Source organism: Haemaphysalis longicornis, unplaced genomic scaffold (genome assembly GCF_048455015.1).
Source record: "Haemaphysalis longicornis isolate Haplotype H1 unplaced genomic scaffold, Haemaphysalis longicornis Haplotype H1 scaffold_1, whole genome shotgun sequence".
NCBI lineage: Eukaryota > Metazoa > Arthropoda > Arachnida > Ixodida > Ixodidae > Haemaphysalis > Haemaphysalis longicornis.
The window spans coordinates 459638991-459658753 of NW_027526203.1; the positions used below are offsets into that span (position 1 = coordinate 459638991).

At 48.0% G+C, this 19763-nt stretch overlaps 1 protein-coding gene and 1 pseudogene across 1 annotated transcript in view; both read right to left on the minus strand.

The window, feature by feature from the left end:
* Nucleotides 1-19763, minus strand: part of LOC144156122 (uncharacterized) — an 882723-nt gene that overhangs the window by 800595 nt on the left and 62365 nt on the right. The gene's annotated exons all lie outside the window — the stretch shown is intronic.
* LOC144173426 (heterogeneous nuclear ribonucleoprotein A1, A2/B1 homolog) lies at nucleotides 18467-19598 on the minus strand (annotated as a pseudogene).

Genomic DNA, 19763 nt, shown 5'->3' on the forward strand with positions numbered 1-19763 from the left:
GTGTGTGTGTGTGTGTGTGTGTGTGTGTGTGTGTGTGTGTGTGTGTGTGTGTGTGTGTGTGTGTGTGTGTGTGTGTGTGTGTGTGTGTGTGTGTGTGTGTGTGTGTGTGTGTGTGTGTGTGTGTGTGTGTGTGTGTTTTGTTGTTTCATGCGGAAAACCTGCAGCTTTCTATCGTTGACGGTGCTTCAGTTTCCCTTGGGTTTTGCAACTACCCCTGTTCTTGCGATCCTTCTCCTGACTCGATGAAAAGAGAACGCGGGAGAGGAAACCGAAAATGTGCCCAAAAGAGCCGACATGTCAAAAAGAAGAAAATGGAGCGGACACAACACGCAGAGGTAATAGGTCGAGGAAAGGAGACCAGGAGACAGGTAGGGCCTGCCGCCTCTCTCGCTTCGTTTTCTCCTGTTTTCCTGCCCGGAGTGCTCGAAATGGGGAGTCGAGTGGAGCGTTGCGAAATCAATGAAGGTCACGTTCACGGAGCGGCTCTGAGTTTCATTTTCAAGAGTCGTTTGAAACCGATGCTCGCGGATACCGGGCCCTTCCTCTCCGCTCGAGGGCATTGCGCCATGATGCCAAATACGGCCGCTCCAGGCAAGAGCGGATGGCGGGCACGGCGAAGCGAGATATGCCGCGCCTGGGGCCTTTCGCAACGCGCTGTCCGCTCTTCAATGGCTCCTCGTTACCGGCGCGAACCTGGCGGGCTGTTTCCGAGGGCCCGGGAGCCATGAAGCCAACGCAGCGCGGGACTGCGAGTCGCCGTCGCCTCAATGGTTGGCTTTGCGCGACCCGGTACGGCCATTGTTCGCGCAGCAGATTTCCTCCGCCACCGTGTTGCAGCCTCTCCTCGACGTCTAAGATCCTTCCAATCGCTGGCTACCGGCCGACCGGCCCGACGCTTCCGAAACGCGTCAAAGTTTACGTCACCCCTTGAAACTAGCGCTTAGCTTTTACGCTCCCATGCCCGATGGCGCTTCCGTCGTCCACACCTGTGAGACGAGTCGACGAGCGCATACGGAAGGGCAAGAAATAAACCGTCGTGATTATGTCGGGCACGCACAATAATAATGCTGCAAGCTGGCTCCAGGCGTCTGCCGTGTAGCGGTGCTTCGGGTTGTTGCAGTAAAAACATTCAGTAAAACTAAACAGCGCTTGTTGCCGAACGACGAAGCAGCTTCCACTTCAACAGCAACAATATTACCATTATTAAGAATAATAATAATTTTTTTTTTGGTACCCTCAGCGTCACTAACAGACACTGTCCGCTGTTCCAGCTGCGCAGCACATGTAACCTTTATTCTTCTATAATAGATATTTTTAATAGCTCCCTCCATCTGTTCAGTTCACGTTCAGGTCCTCCCGACGAGCACGGGCGCCCTCACATGCCCGCTCGTGCTGTCGTTGCTTAAAGGGACACTGAAGTGAATTTGTCAAGCTCCCGTTTTTGCTTGCACTGCGTAGACTGGCTCAAATTAGCCCACTTTTCATCGTTTATCCGGTTGACAAATCGGTAATTATTTTACAAAGCGCCAAAGAAGAAAAACTACCATGCGCGGTTTGCGGCGGCCGCACCAACTAAAGCTGTGACGTTGGGAGGAGCGGGACCGTGATTGGACGATGCCCAAGGTGAGCAACCAAACAAGTTTCGGTTTCGGTTTCGGTTCTGTAAAACACAACCTGTGCGTTGTTGGATGGGCATTCTCAATAACTCAGTAATCATCGTACCGCGCTTCTGCCATGTTGTCAGCTGTAAAAATGCATAAAGATAAGCCTCCCAGGACGGCTTGGAATCGTAGCATTCACTAGCCGAGGCCTACGCAGTGCATGGACGCCCTCCGCGTGCCCGCAGACGCACAAATGTCATGCGCTCCCCCCCCCCCCCCCCCCCTATTTGGAGCTTGCCTCACTCATGCCTGTACCGTAAAATGCGTGTTCGCACCAGGCCAAGGGTCTGTTCATTCTGGCCTGTGCCCACTGCCCGCAAGCAGTCGGTGCTTATGGACAGCACGCCAACGAGAACTCGCTAGCGCGCCAGTGCCAGCCTGCGCGCGTTCTGTGAACTAGTTCGTGGAGCCATGAACGTTGCGGCCCAAACAAAGGTGAACTCAATGTAGAAAACATCGGCAGAAAACAAAAAAGTTAACTTACAAAAAAAAAAAAAAAAATCACGTACCCGCGGGGACTCGAACTCGTGACTTGCAAAACACTCGGCGGCGACATACCTGCAGCCTTTGACAACTCGGCTACAAAATGGGCTGCGCCGAACATGGTAATATAAGGTATATATTGTACAACAAGTTTACATTTTTATTTAGTTTTGGCATTTCAAGCAGCTTAGGTGACTATTTGTTGTATTGTGCTCGTGCAGTAAGCGTCCCCCGAGTTTCCGCAATAGCTCACGTCTAGCAATTGCATTTCGTAGACGGAAAAGCGTTCGCAGATGCGTAGTCGTGCTGCTGACCGCTGTGCTTGGTCGCCCAGCGCAAAAAAGTGCTTCCCGCACCCTATTTTTACGCTGTACGGTAAAAATATCAGTTGATTTTATTTCCTTAGTACCTATATTGACTTCGCTGACTCTTCTCCCGCCTTCAAGAGGCCTTATATTTTCCTACGGGCGTACCAGTCAGCGAAGCGTCGCATGTGCGTTTGCGCAGCGCTTGTGTGAAGCGACCTTGACTTGGAGCTAGATACAGTGTACAAATTAACCAAGTAAAGAAAGGCCCATTCTTCCATTCACAAACGTGTCCTGGCCCTGGCTTCGTTTCAACTGAGCGAACGAATTGCGACGACCCGTCGGCGTCCGGCGGACGAAACGCTGGGCCGACTGATTCTGTCTGAAGGCCGGGGAGCCGTGCAGATAGCTCAGCCAATTGCGAGCTCGGCTCCTCTCGACGTCACACGAAAACGCCGCAGAAAATGGGCGAGCGTAAAGAGAGGAGGACAGCATTTTCGAATTAAGTTTTCTACTAAATAAAAGCGCGTAAACGCGCCCAGAGTGGTCGTAACATGGCCTGGGGACCCCGGACTACAATTTGCGCAAGTAATCCCGCAATGTTTACATATCACTTCAGTGTCCCTTTAAAGGCAGCCTGCTCCTCCTCTGAACGAGCCGCAAACCGTCTCCCATTACGGTAGCCAATCCCACACTGCGAGTATGTGCTACTCTCGAGGTCCCACCACTTTGGTTGGGATTGCCCAACGAAAGAATCCTTCACGAGAAAGCTTCGCGTTCAACCATCGTCGTCGTAAGACGGAGGTGTCTCAACTTAAAGATCAAACGACAAACTAAGTGACTAGAGCTTCGCGTTTTCCCATCGTTGTCGTTTTACAGTGAGGTAGCTGATTTTTTTCTTTCAATTCAACCACGATCATTCATCATCATCGTCAGAGAAAGTTCGCTTTCCTGAAGGGCGCATTGACGTACAACGGCATGAGTGAGGTCAATAAAGCTTCGCTGTAAAAGAAGAATTGCTTGCTACGAAAGAGAGAAATATACGGTATGTGTCTATGAAGGACAATATGTGCGAGTGCCTAAGTGAGCGATAGTTTTGCTGGTGGGCTCGCCTAAAAACTAGAGGTCAAACGACGTCGAGAAAATGCTGAAGTTCGCAATCGGGATAATGAGCTTCGGCAGCTCTGCCATAAGAGACGCAACGGTGAACCATTGGACGATGGGACGCCCAGCACCAGCTCGAATACAGCATCGCCATCGTCTTCATCGTCGACGAAGAGGGACCCGAAGGTGACCTTTGTAGAAGCCACATGTCGGTTCGAGCGAGAGTTTCTTGAACACTTTGGAACAGCGTGCCAAGTGTGCGATGGCAGTACCTCTGAGTGTCTACCACAGCGATCACAAGGCAATGCTGTGTAAATGTAAAATACTTCGTTCCTAAGCGATCCAAATAAAGTCAAGACTGCCAAACTTCAGGAACGAGTCTTCGTTCTCTCAACTTACTTCAAACAAATCAACTATACCCTCTGTCTAACGAAACGATGGAAAACCCGAAGCTTTTGTGCGTCTACCCGCGTCGAACCCGCCGCACCAGCGCTAAATTTGAGACAAGCAAACGATCGACCAACGATCAAACGGCAAACTCAACGACTATTTTCTTATCGTTGTCGTTATACAGAGGGTTAGTTAGCGTTTGACGCTTGTTAGGTTGCTTGCTTCTTACGTTGTCGTGCTGCGAACTAAATTTTAGTTTGTTCATGTTCAGGATTTATGCTATAAGTTTGTCCATCTGTCTTACAGAGACGTTCTTTTTAATCTGTAGGCTGTTTATCTGTTCTGTTGTGTCATGTCAGCATTGCTTGCGTTCATTGTATGTTTAGTGTATATTATCCAATGGGTCGTAGTGTTTTCTACTTTATACGTTGTCCATATACAGTGTCAAGCTTGTTTTACTTCTTTCCTTTTTTCTTATGTGGTCCATATATTTGTCAAAGTTCTGTTTTACTTGTTATCTCCCTTTATCGTCTGCAATTTTATCTTGACATATCTTGTCTTCGTTTGCCCTGGAATCTTTTCAACTTGTATCCCTCTGTTTGCCAGTACTAAGGCACAATAAATATGATTGATGGATTTATTGATTGATTGGTTGATTGATTGATTGATTGATTGATTGATTGATTGATTGATTGATTGATTGATTGATTGATCGATCGATCGATCGATCAATCTATTGATTAATTGTTGTTGATGATGATGATGATGATGTTTATTATGATGATGATGATGATGATGATGATGATGATGTAACCGTCGTCGGGGTTGTTGTTCCTGTTGTTGTTGTTGTTGTTGTTGTTTATATAAAAATATTACTGCTCGTTCATGCGTTTCCACTACACTTGAACCCTACAGTGTATACAACAATCCCAATTCCGTCTATCTCTCTACAATATAGTGAATCGCTTTCATGGGTCCATTTTTTTCGTTTTTCTTGTCGTGGGTCTTGTCAAACCATCAGGGTGATATGTAGATAAAACGCCGAGAAATTGCAGGCGCGGCTGCATTCACGCATTGCCGAATGCGGACATATTCACCCCGGGGAAGATTGGCCCGCTGAAGCGCGTAACTGAAATACGTATTTCTTTGGCCACCCATTGCTCATTAAAAACCGCATGATAAATTTGTCTCATGCGCATGTTTTTGCAAATGTGGAGAATTTGCCCTTTATCTCAGTCATCGTTGGGAATAGCTATTACTCTTTGAGTGAAGCCGACTGTTTTGTTGACCTCCACATGTTCCTAAATCTTCTAAGACTGTTTACGCGTAGCCATGGCAAACACTGCTGGCTTTTAAAAATTCTTACCAAGTTAATTGTTGCTATTGGCATTCAACCTACATTGCCTGTTGTTCATTTCGCACAGTTAAATTTTGATTACGAGTTTAAGCGAGAGCAAGGACGTTTTGAACCTCGATGACTTCGAGTGTATACAAAGTGAAAGTGGAACCGGCCCATTTATTTTCCTTGCTGATTTCCAACGAATGTGCGGTTGTCCTGCTGTCGTAGCTCCATCCTGATTGCCGTGTAGGTTTACACTGAACTTCCCCTTGCGTCCGCTCATAACCGGCTGATTGACAAAAACGGAAAGATATATGCATAACAATTTCTTTGCAGCTTGGTCTACCGAGGAGCCTCTTTTCTTGAAATATTGCGAACAAGTTCGTGGTTCGAGTGACTCGGCATGTCACTAACTGCGCTCCCATGAGCCCCTTGGCGTCGTTCCTTGGTGAGAAGGTCCGAGTGGAGGACAAACAAGCGCACACTGCGTAGGATGCAGCGACAGCGCCACCGGTTTATTGTGAACAAAGAAAAACAAAGCCAACACACTAATTTCAGCCGCGGTCGCTGTTCAGTGTGTCACACTACTCGGCGCCGGCAGCTGCAATTTCCGGAGCGTCCGGCGGCGCTGCGAATTGCGACACGTGCGACGATAACCTCAGCGCGGCCGGACAGCCTGCCGCGGCGCGCTTTCGCACTGCGTCTGGCCAGTCGGGGAGAGAAACGACGTATGGCACACACCTGCTGCCTACGAACCTCGCTCCGTTTCTTTTAGAGCGGAGCGAGCTGTCGCGTCTTACTCCACGCATCTAGAACAATTATTCAAGATGAAACATGGCGAGAGATCTAGCGGTCTTCGTGGCCTGCGAATGTCCTCGGGCTATCAAGTGCTTGTATTTGTTTTTCATTCAAGGTGGGTTTGTTTTTTGGTATATAATGACCTTTGCAAATGTGGAAAGGTTCCCCGTGAATCTACTGCATAAGCTTTATAGTAACATAGTGTGTGAGTGATGAATCTTTATTCAGCGAGCCCCAAGGGCAGAAAATAGAAGTTTGGTGCTGTGACATCAAACGACGATTCAGAGAAATGTGCATAGCTGCTCATTTTCACGGCTAGACTTCATTGGAAAGCTGTTGAAGGTGTATTCAAAAGCGTAGAACTTCGACAATTTGATCAGTGGAAGAAGGTATGATGATCAATCAATCAATCAATCAATCAATCAATCAATCAACCAATAAATTGATCGATCAATCAATCAATCAATCAATCACCCAATAAATTGATCGATCAATCAATCAATCGATCGACCTATCTATCGATCCATTATAAATAAACAAATAAAACTTGTGGTTCACCCCGGTTTAATAGGAATCGGAAAAACACGAAAGTGAAATATGCCTTCACTGGAGCAGTTGAATGTTTATTGCGCATCGATATGAACTTGCACATCGCTATTTATATTTCGTCGGTATGGCACCGTTAGACGCATCAACATTAAACACTGGAGTGCACGCGCCGGAGCATTGGGTAAACCCGATTCAAACCCCGGGCACTCGCAAACCATGCGAACGAAACCGAACGGGTTTTGAGCGAATCGTTTGGTGAAGTCACAATACGGTACAGCGAAAGGAGCATGATTTGCGGGTCGGCAGCAGCCTTGTGGGTGTGCTTGGCGAGCGACGTCCTGCTGGCGGGTCGCTTAGGCAAAGGAGCGGCCGCATTGGTCCTGCTCCATGGCGTGTACGGCAGATACTTGCGTTACGACGAGCTCAGCTTAAGGAATGCGAGAGGCAGAGTTCGTAGCTTGGACCGTGAATGCGTGAACGCGTTCCGCTTCCAAGCTGGCGTGTCTCTCGTCGCACCAAAGCAGTCAGGAAAGCGACATTCGCAAGTCGGCGTCGTTGCCTTTCTGCTTTAGTACAACAGTTTTCCTACACGGTGCCACGGCGGAGGAATAAGCTATTCCTCCACCGCGCACGGGGCCATCACACCCGCAGCATAGATAAACGATAAACCCCGCAGCTTACGCCGATATACTCTGCCCTATCGAGGCGCCAACTATCGGCGCTCATTAGCGCCATGAAGCACTACTTCTCTTCACTTCTCCCAGACAGCAGCACCATCTGAATGGAGAGTGTTATAGGGAAGGATATAAGGCGCGTTCGTAAAGCTATAAAGGCTTGAGTTCATAGCCCAGTTGGCACAGCGTTTCACACCTCCCGTTGCGGCGAGAGTTATCGTTGACTCGAATCCTAGCGCCGCCACATCAATTGAACTTTATCTGGCGATGTCATTTCCGTGACGGGTATGACGTCGGTAAGGTCTTGCTGTACCCCGGCATAAAACACCTTCGTGTTATATCAATAAATAAATTCTCTTTTCTGCACTCATGCAAATGCCCCTGTATAGGTGGGCTTCGCCTCATAATACCTTTATTGAGGTGAAGCCAATGCGGGAAGCAACTGTATCCTAGGCGGAACCTAGGCGGTATCCTGGGTGGTATCCTAGGCGGTCGATGTAGGCTTCCACCTGTTTTTTAGTGGGGGAGCCCTCAATGTGCCCTTCCGAAAAAGTCGTGATTATGACGTGATTTCCGAAGCCTCTCTTAAATGAAATAATGGCGAGACTGCAAGAGGAGGGCGCGTCTCCGTTAGTAGGTACGTTGGGCATGCGCAGAGCAGCTCGCCCATTGAGCCGAAGAGCGCCGAGCCAGCAGGAAAGACGAGGGGGCGTCTCTGCTGGCGCCCTCCTCTTGCTTGCCGGATTCTTTCGCTCAGTAGGCAAGCCGCCGCGCTACAGACCTCGTTTTACCACCGCCTTCACCGATGGAATGCCCTTAATTTTTTTCAGTGAAAGTTGTACCCAGCATGGTTGAATCAGGCGCGCCATTTCTGCTCAAATGTCTTTGAATATTAATCGCATTTGCAATTATAAAACACAAACTTCAAGAAAAGCATTGTCCACTCGCAGTTGCAATGTGATACAGAGACTACTCAACTGAACACCTAGCCACCATGCTACCGGCTAGCCATTGCTTACTACCGTGCCATTTAAGAACTTTTAACAGCAGATTACTCAACTGAAGCTGAAGTTAGGCGTAGAAGAGACGTCCAACTAGGGTGCCGACAGAGAGATCGCTAATCAGAAAACTCAGCAGGGCGCCATATAAAGCGAGGGTATAGCACTGGGAATTTCTTTTCCTTGAAGAAGTAATGGCACCAGTAATGTGTACAGCCCATAATGCAAATGCATAAAGCAGGTTTGTTTAAGCGGCCTGCTATTACTGAAGGTCTAGATACTGAAAGCGTACCTAAAAGAGAACAATAAATCAGCTGATAAGGCTGAAAGAACTAAAAAAACAGCAGTGTGCAAAATATCAAAGATTATTTTAGGTTCTGTGCGAACGCTGAAGCTGGGAAGAAAAAACGTTTTGCAGACAATAACGGCGCCAATCGGCAATTCTTCCCGTGCAGTGCACGTATTATCTAATAACGTTTGCAAGGCGATGACGAGCGGTGTTAACCGCATTGACAAAACTGGACCCCACACCGTTCCAAAAAATAAGCACAAAAATAAAGGCAATATACCACAGCCAGTCTCTTGAGTAAACAATGAATATTAGCTATATGCATGCTATACTATTACGCCATACTTCTACATTGCCGAGTATCAAGACGCTACTAAGACGAAGCATCAGCTTCCCTTGCGCTGAGAACAGCGTATGCACAAGCGGCCAGGATTTTATTGTGTTTCCCAGTCTACTCGTTGGGCAGCTTGGAGAGAGTTAAGTCACGCCGGCGAATTCGATCCGTCCTGTGTTTGCGTTGCCCAAACATCGGCTCAGCGTTTCGGTGAGGTTTGTCTCTTCCGAGGGCCATCTTTGCGCCCCGACGGGAAACCGAGGAAAGAACAACTGGGCGCTGCCGGATGAATGCGCGTGAAGCCGGAGCCTTATTTCAGGAGAAAGGTTCAGCCGTTAGTCGCTCAGTCTTGACGGCTATAACACAGGCCCGTAATATTAAAAACGCCAGTCCTGTCTGTCTGTCTGTCTGTCTGTCTGTCTGTAATAGACAAACTAAAGATTTCATCTGCTCGTGGATGTGACGGAATCACGGCAAAATTCCTGAAAAACACGGCCTCGTATTCTATAATATTTCAGCGGAGCGAGCAAACCTAAGGGAAAGCACGCCAGGCGTAGCTAACTCGTACCAAGCGCGCAAAGGGGCAGAAAACTGACATTTTTTTATTGCCCGAGATATCCGATGTTTCAAATTATCAAACGCACGACAACACTGTCAGAATTATGGCACTGTTTTCTACCGTAATTCTTGTTCGATATACATAGTCCGCATAGATGGGAACTGCTAGCACGTCTATATAGTTGAACTGTGAAGAAGGTTTGCAAGTATTATTTACCATCTTTTTTTTTTTTAACACCCCTCGCATCACTGATAGCACTGATAAAAATGACTACACAAATGAGGGCAGGCAAGCTGGCGTTGCTTTCTCCTGTAGTTCGTCTGTTGCCGAGAGTACGCGGCGTATGTACGACCCGAAAACAGCCGATGGAGACGCTCAGGCCGTGCTCGGAAGGGCAGCAAGCGCGGCTGACTGATGGAAAAAGAACTCCGCGGAAGTAGCCACTGTAGCGGAAGCGATAAAAATCGGACGAGGCAAAAGGGGGTGGGAGGGGGGTGGCGGCAATGTGAAAATTTAACGCTTCCTTGGCCGCCCCGGGGGACGCTTGGAGAGTCACAGTTTGAAACGCAACACTGGGCTCGGCAGAGCCTCGCCCGACGGCAATTAACGGCCGGCAGGGATCGGCGGCGCTGTCTCGTGCAGCCCATCCCGGCCAATGGGTTTCCTGATGGAAAAGCCCGCGCCTGTCGCTGCCCGCCGCCGCCGTGAACTCATATAAGCAAACGCGCTTGCCTCGTCGCCAGCCATTAAACTCGCTCGCGCTTCAATTTCAACTAGAAACTTCCCAGCCCCACCCACTGTGCCCGGATGTCCCCCTCGCTCTCACTTTTTAATGCCATTCTTCTCTCCTATCGTCCGCCAAAGTCACGGTACTTCTACTCGCTCCCAAAACACTGCTTCCCCGGCCCTTGTATCGGTGGCGTTACTCCTCATTTTTGCTCTCCCCTTCTCCGAACTAATTAAAGGCTTTCTAAAAATAAACGAAAGCGCACATAGGCAATAGCTACGGTCAAGTCAGCAGCCCGCGGGAAACATGCCACTAGCTGTGTTCGCTGTCACGCGTCGAAAGAAATGCAGGGCTCCAAGACAAGCAGTATTCAGGAGTCGCAAATTCCACGCGGTTGCTGATGTCGCGGCGTACTGCAGCGTGTGCCCCGCATTTAATGGGAAGTACCGCAAGAGAAAAGCTTTTTCCCACTATTCGAGGCTGCAGCATGAGTCTCCTGTCTGTCGGGAAATCGAGAGGCGTGTTTTCGCGGAAGCCACTGCACAGAGGCCGCTTCCAGGAGACCATGTTTGCTTTCGGTAACTGAAAATAGAGAATATCGGATAACTAAACAGGCCAAAGAGGTGTTTTCGATGGATTCTTTCAGCTTTTTATGCGAACCGGGAACAGAATCTGTCTTAAACACTTAGCCCGCAGGCTCGACATTTTAAGCGTTATTTTTGGCGACCTAAAATAGTCGACATCAATAGTTGTAGGAGTCACAAAGGAGCTCTCGAGGGGGGCTAGCTGGCGATGAGAACTGAAAAAAATAACCCGCATTTCAAGCAAGAAAAAGAACGAGCTTTTATCGGTCAGGCTCATTATGGCGGATGTTTACTTTCGCTGACCGAAAGCAGGGGACATCGGTTAACTAGGCATAAGTAAAAAAGGTGCTATTGAATAAATGTTTTCCCGCCGCAAATTCTAAAAGACCAAAAATATCGACATGAAAGCATTTCTAACCATGTACTGGAGGTACGTTGGATGAAAGCCGTATCCGGTGCACGATGTGGACAGCGCACTTATCATTGGGAACAAAATTTTAACACAAGGGGGAATGTCCGAGCTCACTCATCGCCTTTAAGCGCATTTGCCTCCGGGCACACTGCTCTTGGTGGCTACTCGCGTCCACAGCGAAAACAAGTCCACCATTCGCTTTTAACGGCGAAGCTGTTGACAAAATCGTTTGTGTACGGTGGCCGCAGTTCAAAATACCATGCGTAGCGCTCGTGCACGCGCGCCTCGAGCGCACGTTCGTCAAGATAAGCATACCTACTCAGGAAGATTGGCCAATGTTGGAGAAAGAAAAACTGCAGCGTTCGCCGTGTGCATCGAACGCACGTTCTTCAAGTCAAGCACACCCACTTAGAGTGACTGGCCAACATTGGCCAACATTGGACACGCACACGCACACACAAAGAAAAGAAAAAACTCCAGCGTTCGCCGTAATCGTGGCAACACTTGCTGAGAACGAGAAAGACACGTCATGGGGTACGCCCACGTTCGGTCGTCCTCGTGTCGCCTTGCGCATGCGCTCTGTTGCGTAAAAGAGCCGCGACTTGAATGTCGAAGCGGCTGTAGGTGATCATTGACTCCACGTAGCCCGGCCGCGGATAGTTCGCCCCGCTGAGGAAGAGGCCGCGCTTCGAGAGGCTCGGCGGGCAAAGCATATATCCCCTACAGACGATAAGTCGCGCTTGCAGAGTGGCGTTCGAAAACGTCGACCACAATGACGCGCTCACTCTGGCCTTGTTTAACACAAGTTCATTAAAACGTCATGGCGCCGACGTTAACCACGACAACACAACGATGCTAAAACTCCACTTTGTGCCCGCAAATGATCACATACAATAGCTTCGTCATTCAAGTATTGCGCGTGAGTGCAAGCTGCCCTGAATTTTTTTCTCTTTTATTAAATCGTTGTTGACACTGTCTCACGAAAGAAACGAGCTCGACAACAAGCGACAAGTACTTGGCGCTTCAAAGTCTTACCTCAGCTCAATGTCAGGCTCTTAAAGCTAACGGGTTGTTTATTCCCACCACTTGCTATTCTCGAGTGCCTTTTTCACCGAAAGCATGCATTGCACGGTCAACGTGTTATTCTTAGGAGGAATAAAAATAGTAAGACGTGTCCCAAATTCTCTTTCTAAGATTTGAAAGGCGCTCGACGTAAACAGCTCCCATATTTTCGAGCTCGGTTTAGAAACTGTCCAGCGCTCATTATCGGTACTCGCCGTGTTTATCGGCTTCTATGGGGTTTTGTACTAGCCACTGAGGCTAAGCGGCTTGGATTCGCTGGCCGTGATGCGATTTCTGGCGTCCGTTCTAAGCTCAACGGGCCTTCCAGCTTTCACTTTTCTTAATTCTCAAGATCTAGTGCGAACAGCGACTTATAGCGCTGAGCACTGGGGATTCTCAGACGAGCGATGGAAAGCGACGACACTGCGTCGGCGAGTTAAGAATAACATACCAGCCGCGGAAACAGACCAACGCCTATTTCAGCGCCCTGGAGGTTTTTAAAGAGAGCGGGAGCGTTTGTTGACTAGTACCGGCGGACCTAGCCTTGCAGACGCATGCCGGCAACTGCTTCACCGGGACAGCACCTTTCCGACGGCCGGCCTTTCCAAATGCGGAAAACGTGTCACCAGGCACCCACAAGTGCCTTGTCTCAGAGAAACTCGAGACGCAAAACTTCTACCCTCAAAATCCGATGCCTTCCGGCAAAGGGGCGGATGTTACTTATGGCCTAGCGAGCATGCCATGTGCTGGCACGCTTCGCCGCAAACACAACAGGGGAAGGAGCGGACGAGATGGCACGGCTAGAGTGCCGACCCACGCGTAGGCTGTGCCGTCCAAGCACGCCCCACTTAATGAAGCCTTGTTAAGGGGTGAAGATAAACTACTACTTTTGATGCGGGTAAAAATCGCACGTTTAAACAAAAAAAATTGCTGCCACATGCAGGTTTACATTATTACCCGGACTACTAGGTGTGTTTTTATTGGCGCAAGGGCGCCTGAGGCCGAAGAGTGCCAAGACCACATTATTACCCAGAGACGGGCGCGTCTCTTTTTTTTCACGGCATTCAGGTCTTATTGAAAAATATTTGTATGCAGAAAAAGAACAATGGCAATTATTATTACAGGAGGTCCCAGAGTTTACACTGCTGAGGGGACCTCCTGTGCTAAGTACAAAAGAAACGCGCACACCGGCAGATAGAGCGTTACAGAGATCAGTGAAGCGATATTTGGCAGAGAATAAAAAACATAATATCATAGAACATAATTAAACAGAGATATATTCAAAGAACGGGTTAGACATAATAAAACAAGGTTCATTGTAAATGAACCTTGTAGCAATATCTTGAACCTCTTGCAGCAATATCTTGAGGACGTCTCATTCAGCAAGGCAGTGATATCCACTGGTGTGTTGATTTGGTTCGTAGCGCCCTCAATTGTCTGAGAAAATAACGATCTCTCGGAAAAAAGCTACCGAGAAAACTTGCGACGCTCACACGTTTGCTTTACAAATTACCCCGCAATAACATGCTTTATCAGGCGTAACATACTCGCCAGAAGAATCGAATAGCGACAACGCTGCGTTGTTTTCACGTTCAATGTACGGCCTCCGCCATTCAGCCAGCCAAAAAAGATGAGACATATCCGCCACCGAAAACCGCCGCCTTTATTCCGCTCGACGAGAAAGCTACAACGTTCTACGCAAGATGAAGCATCAAATCTTCCAGCCTATTGCCGACTGGTTAGGCGTCTTTGTGACGTTATAACATACATCTGATATCACACAATCTGATGAAGATGCAAAATGTCAGGTTTGACTATCAATAGCCAAATTGCGCAATTTTTAACTTCGTTAGCTATATTTTTCGTAATTTGTATTGTTTTTCTTTTTTTTTGTTCTTAGAATGGCCTTCATTTGCGCTATTATAGCTATTTACTGTATTAAATTCCCCAATTACACATATTTATGCAGATACAAGGCGTTGCAACTCGGCAAAGAATGCTTACTCGTTAAAAGAGATGATACTGCTTTGTTTCGAACCGCCGGGCTCGGCGCCGCGGAACGTTTCAGCCGCAGCGGCGTGTTCTAGCGTAGAAATTACGGCCGCGAAATTACCTCCTATTTCTTCCTTCCGCTTAGAGCCTCGTGAAAAGCGCGGTGGCCAAAACCCTTTCCTTCCGAGTACAACAATAAAACATCCGGTCGGCTCTTCCGTGGGCACTTTTCGCGATAGCCTTGTATAAAGTTCGTGTTCTTGCATTCTACGTTGGCGACTTGCGCTTCGTACTTTCGCTGTTGCATTTTCACCCTGGAATCAATCACGTTGTTTGTTTATGGTCTCAGTGATTACTCATGTATACTCGTTTATTCAGTGCAGTGCCCCAAATAAATAAATAAATAAATAAATAAATAAATAAATAAATAAATAAATAAATAAATAAATAAATAAATAAATAAATAAATAAATAAATAAATAAATAAATAAATAAATAAATAAATAAATCTTTCATGCCCTCTTTGGTTTCTTTCAAAGGTATCTAAATACTGCGCCGGATAGAGTACAACACCTATATAACCAGTTATTTACTCACAGAAGATGTCGTCCATTTGCACATATCTACCACATAGTGTGCTACGCATGCGCTAACCACACCAGCAGCAATGACGCAGGTTTGGCAACAAAAATCTCAGCGCTTTCATGACAGGTCGGTGGTTGTGTGATTCAGCGGCTGTGTGAGCAGCGTGAACCGACGAACAACATCTCTCGACGAGGTGCACGGAGTCGTCCGTGTAACTTCTTCACGTAAGCTAAGGCGTTGACGAGCTGGTCGCCTATCCAAAGTGACGTAAACGCCACCTCAGTGCAGTGACTTTTACCGACCTCCACTTAGGAAGTAACGAAGGGGTTGTCGTCGTCTCCACAACTGTGACGACGACGTGTCCAGGTTTTCTCATCGAGAAGGCGTCCCTGATTCTTTACTGTCGCTCGAGGTAGTCTTCCTGACCAGTGATCTGAGTATGAACGCACGCCTGAGTTGGTGGCGTTCCATTTTGCAGCAAAAGAAGCGAACCAAATCAACGCTAGTTTCAAGAATGACCACGATAGGAATTTTAAATTTAATAGTCCGTCTTCAAAAGAGAGTGCTTCGTTTTATTTTAAATGAGATCCTTGTAGGGATTCAAGTGCACCCCTGTCTCCCCGACGTGAAATTGTTAGCGTAAAAAAGTTTGACTTGCATCTACTTTATTCGTATGCTTTTCCCAATGGAAAACATCGAAAACTTCATCGAAAGAACGTCACGCTTATACTCTTCAGACAAGCGATTCTCGAACACGCAGCGGTGACAGGTGACCCTTCCCCCTTCGGCGCATCGGATGCCTTCTACAGTCGTTGGGTATTCATTGCCATCCGTCCTTAAAAATATGAAAATTCGCGTGCAGGAATAACGACCAGGAACGTGCAGGAAGACGAATCTGCGTGAATGTTTTGTGTCCTCTTTGCTGGTAGCGTGTTTCCTTCATCATCTGTATTTATAAACTGCTGATCTCATTCATGCATAAAAAACGTCACTGGTATAAGCCAGTAACTTCATCGACTGTACCAGTGAAGTGCGATCTTTTTTTAACACGAAAGTGTTTTACACCCGGGTACACCAAGATCTCACCAGCGTTATATCCGCCATGGAAATGACACCACCAGAAAAAGTTCCAAGAACTCCCTCGCCGTAACAGGAGATACATAGCGCTATGCCAACTGCGCTATGAATTCAAGAGCAAGTAGGCTTACGAACGCGCCTTATATCTTTCCCACTACCTTCTTTATTCAGATGGTGCTGCCGTCTAGGAGCGGCGAAGTGAAGTCTGATCTGATCTGATTGTGGGGTTTAACGCGCCGACGCAACGCAGGCGATGAGGCGCACCGTAGTGGAGGGCTCCGGATTAATTTTGACCACCTGGGGATCTTTAACGTGCGCCGAAATCTCGTACACACGGGCGTTTTTGCTTTTCGCCTCCATCAGAAAAGCGGCCGCCGCGGCCGCGAAGCGAAGTGGTTCATCATGACGCTAATGAGCGCCGACAGTTGGCGCCTCGATGCCAGCGTCTTCGTGTTCTCCCCTTCCCCCTTTCCCCTTTCCTGCATCTTTACTTCAATAAAGTTTATTCAGTCAGTCAGCTTCGTGTAGGCGGCATAGAGTTTCTTACAATATAACTAGAGGGGAAACTGGCGCTGCGATCGTACGCCTCAATGGGCGTGATGGGTAGTTCTGGATTCGGATTGGCGCTCGATGGCTTGTGGAACTTGTTATGGATTGCAGGCAGTTTCGTTTTCGTTTTGGATTTACGTGAACGCATTTGCCTACGCGGGGGGTTGGAAGGAGCGATCAAAAATACGTTTTTCCTTGAACTGCATGCCTCGCGTGCACTGACGCCGCCATGAGTGGAATGTTTTATAACCAGAGTTGCGAATTGGGTGGGTTATTAATTCATTGCTGCACAGCGAGCACGAAAATACAAATGACGGTGCCTTGTGCGGCGAAGTTGTCTGCGAATCAGGAGTTGCGGCGCTGCTCATTCGGCAGAGCAATGTATTGTCAAAGCTGACGACGGTTGCGAATCGCTAGGAACAGCCACACCTTTCGTGCGAACGCCGGCTCCTATGGCGTAGAACAGCAGCACCGGCGGCTGATAGAAACGCAGCTTGATGTATGTCACTATATAACTTCTCCAAAGGTAATCAGTTTCTTTTTTCTTATGAGCACAAAACTTTTCTTACTATTACAAACCACCAGCGCCGAAACTTTTACAAGTAGTTTTTAAAGAAGTCCGCGTCCTGCTGTAGTTGGCAGAAAATGGCAAACCTGCTCCACAAACCTCCTCGACTCCGCGTCTGCTTTTTTTTTAAACGCGCCGTTTTATTTCGTACAAAACCGGTTTTTCGTCACTAACTTTCTTGTTTGCCATGTAATTTGTAAACGGAGAACCGGGCAATGAGAGCTTTTTTGTCAAAATACACAATTTGCGCAGCCAGAGGTCTGTTTTGATCTTTCGCAATCCGATTCCAGAACTACCCATCATTCCCATTGAAGCGTAAGCGCCGCTACCATGTTCGCGTTGACACTAGCGCCAGTTTCCCCTCTAGTTATTTGTATGAAACTCTATGGTAGGCGGGACGCCGGTGAATTGAGGCACCCTCCGCCATGTACTGCTTTCGGTTTCGGTTTCCGTACGGTTTCGTTCGCACGGTTTTAAAGGGGCTGTGGTTTCAGTCTGATTTACGCAATGTTCCGGCGCGTGCAATCCAGTGTTTAACGTTCATGCGTCTAACAATGCCATACCGCCGTAATATAAATAGCGATGTGCAAGTTCATATGGATGCACAATAAACATTTAAATGCTCCTGTGAAGGCACATTTCACTTCCTGGTTTTACCGATTCCTCTGAAAGAGGCATCAACCACATTTTTTATCTCCAGATATTGACGGCGCAATTAGTTTTCTTTCGCGTGAAGTCATTATAGAGCAGTGAAAGTTTGACCAAGTTAATGTTACTTTTGTGCGTGTGTTAATCGGGTTGTTTATTTGGCACAATGAAATGTGATATGCCATATGGTTCATGCATGATATAAAATATTTTTTTTTCACTGCCCTGCTTCTAAAACGGGGATTTTTTACTCACACATGCAATCGCTGGTAATGTTAAATATCACTCCTGTGTTAGTTGTCTCTGTGCAAACGTTTCTCTTTCTGTTTGATGTCTGACGCGATTAATGCTGCATTGGAATGTTCATATGTGTGCTTCCTCTTATACATCTTTGTACGTACATATAGGTGCACGTAGACACGTATACATGTGCATATGTGTACAAGTTATGTATGCATTTCCGCGTGTGTGTAAAAGTATTTGATTATATATAGTGTGAGCGCCCGCATCATGGTTGTTTTTAGGCTGCTGCTGAACTGGTCATTCGCGCCTCGCAACTCATCATCATCGTCTCACATGCAAGCACCGCATCATATTCCTGATCCCCCCAGTCGCGCGCATTCATCATCATCGCTTTTTGCAATTGCGTCTCGGCGAGGTTAAGTTGAAGCAAAAGGGGAAATGCCCTTTAGTATTTCGACATGGTGAAAAGCTCAATAAAAAAAAACGGGGACACAGCAAAAAAAACTTATACAGGACCGGCGCTAGGATGGGTCCAACTCGGTCAGACTTTGAAATTTCTCTGTTCACATGCGTACGAAGATCCAAAACACCTCCAGTGTAAGACATGCACGATTCAGTGGAGTTCTGAACGCGCTTATTTAGATGCTTCATGGTTGATTTTAAGCGCGATGTCAAAGTGCCAAATATCTGACGTATCTGTTCAGTGAACCGCGACCACTCAGCCAAGTCCCCTTCATGGTTCAAGAACCACGTCTTAGCAGCATCTGTGAGGTAGAAAACGACGTTGAGGAGCTTGCGATTCTCGCTCCACCGATTGAAATAGCTCACCCTGATATAATTATCGAGCCAGTCCTAGACATCGCCTCCACGGAGTCTGGTAAAAACCTGGGATGATCGTCTAGTCTCCGCCGCCACCGCACCGTTCACCCTCGTTGAAGCATTCACATGGCTACCACCACCGCCACCCTGGTTCCAGCCGGCACCGCCGTAGCTGCAGCCTCCACCGTAGCCACCGCCGCCAGAGCCATAGCCGACACCACCGTAGCCCCGTTCCCAGTCATCACGGCCACTTTGCCCGCTCCGGAATTCCGGCCACTTGTCCTTCTTGAGGTTCTCCATCTCCTGCTTGGAAAGGGCCTTGTTCACCTCTGTCCGCTTGCTCTTGAGCATGTGGTGACGCTTCAGGACAGTATTGTCCCCTGGCTCGTAGTCAGCCTGCTCCACAAAGGCAAGGCCACGCTTGCGCCCCGTGTGCTTCTCAGTGATCAAGTTGGCGGAAAGGGTGGCGCCAAACTGAGAAAAGTAGTCCCGGAGGTCAGACACGTCCACGTCGTCCTTCCGACCCCCAACGACAACTTTCTTGGCGGTGAATTGGGCCACTGGCCAGCAAGCTTCTTATCGGGGAACTGCTCGCTTGCGCTCCACGTCGCGGACATCAACCTTCTGGGGCCATGCAGCCTGAGCGTCGTCAACCCTGTGCGCTCGGCGAAAAGTGATGAAGCCGAACCTGCTGCTTTTCCTGGGGCTCGGGTCGTGCATCACCCCGCATGACCTCGCCCAATTGCTCGAAGTGGCCCTTCGAACTCTCTGCTGTCGTTTGCAGTTCAGGCGGCCAATGAACAGCTTCCGAAACTTCCCAGGCTCAATCTCATTGTCTTGGGCACCCATTTCTTTAAAGAAAATTGCAAGAATGCAGAGCATGGACTCTTGATACCGCACGCAACCATCTTCCCGGCGAGGTTGCGTCCTCATCAAACGCGCCCTCGAAGTCTCCCGTGACCGAGTCTCGGAATGTATATATCTATATATGAATATAAGTATGAATACGGGCAG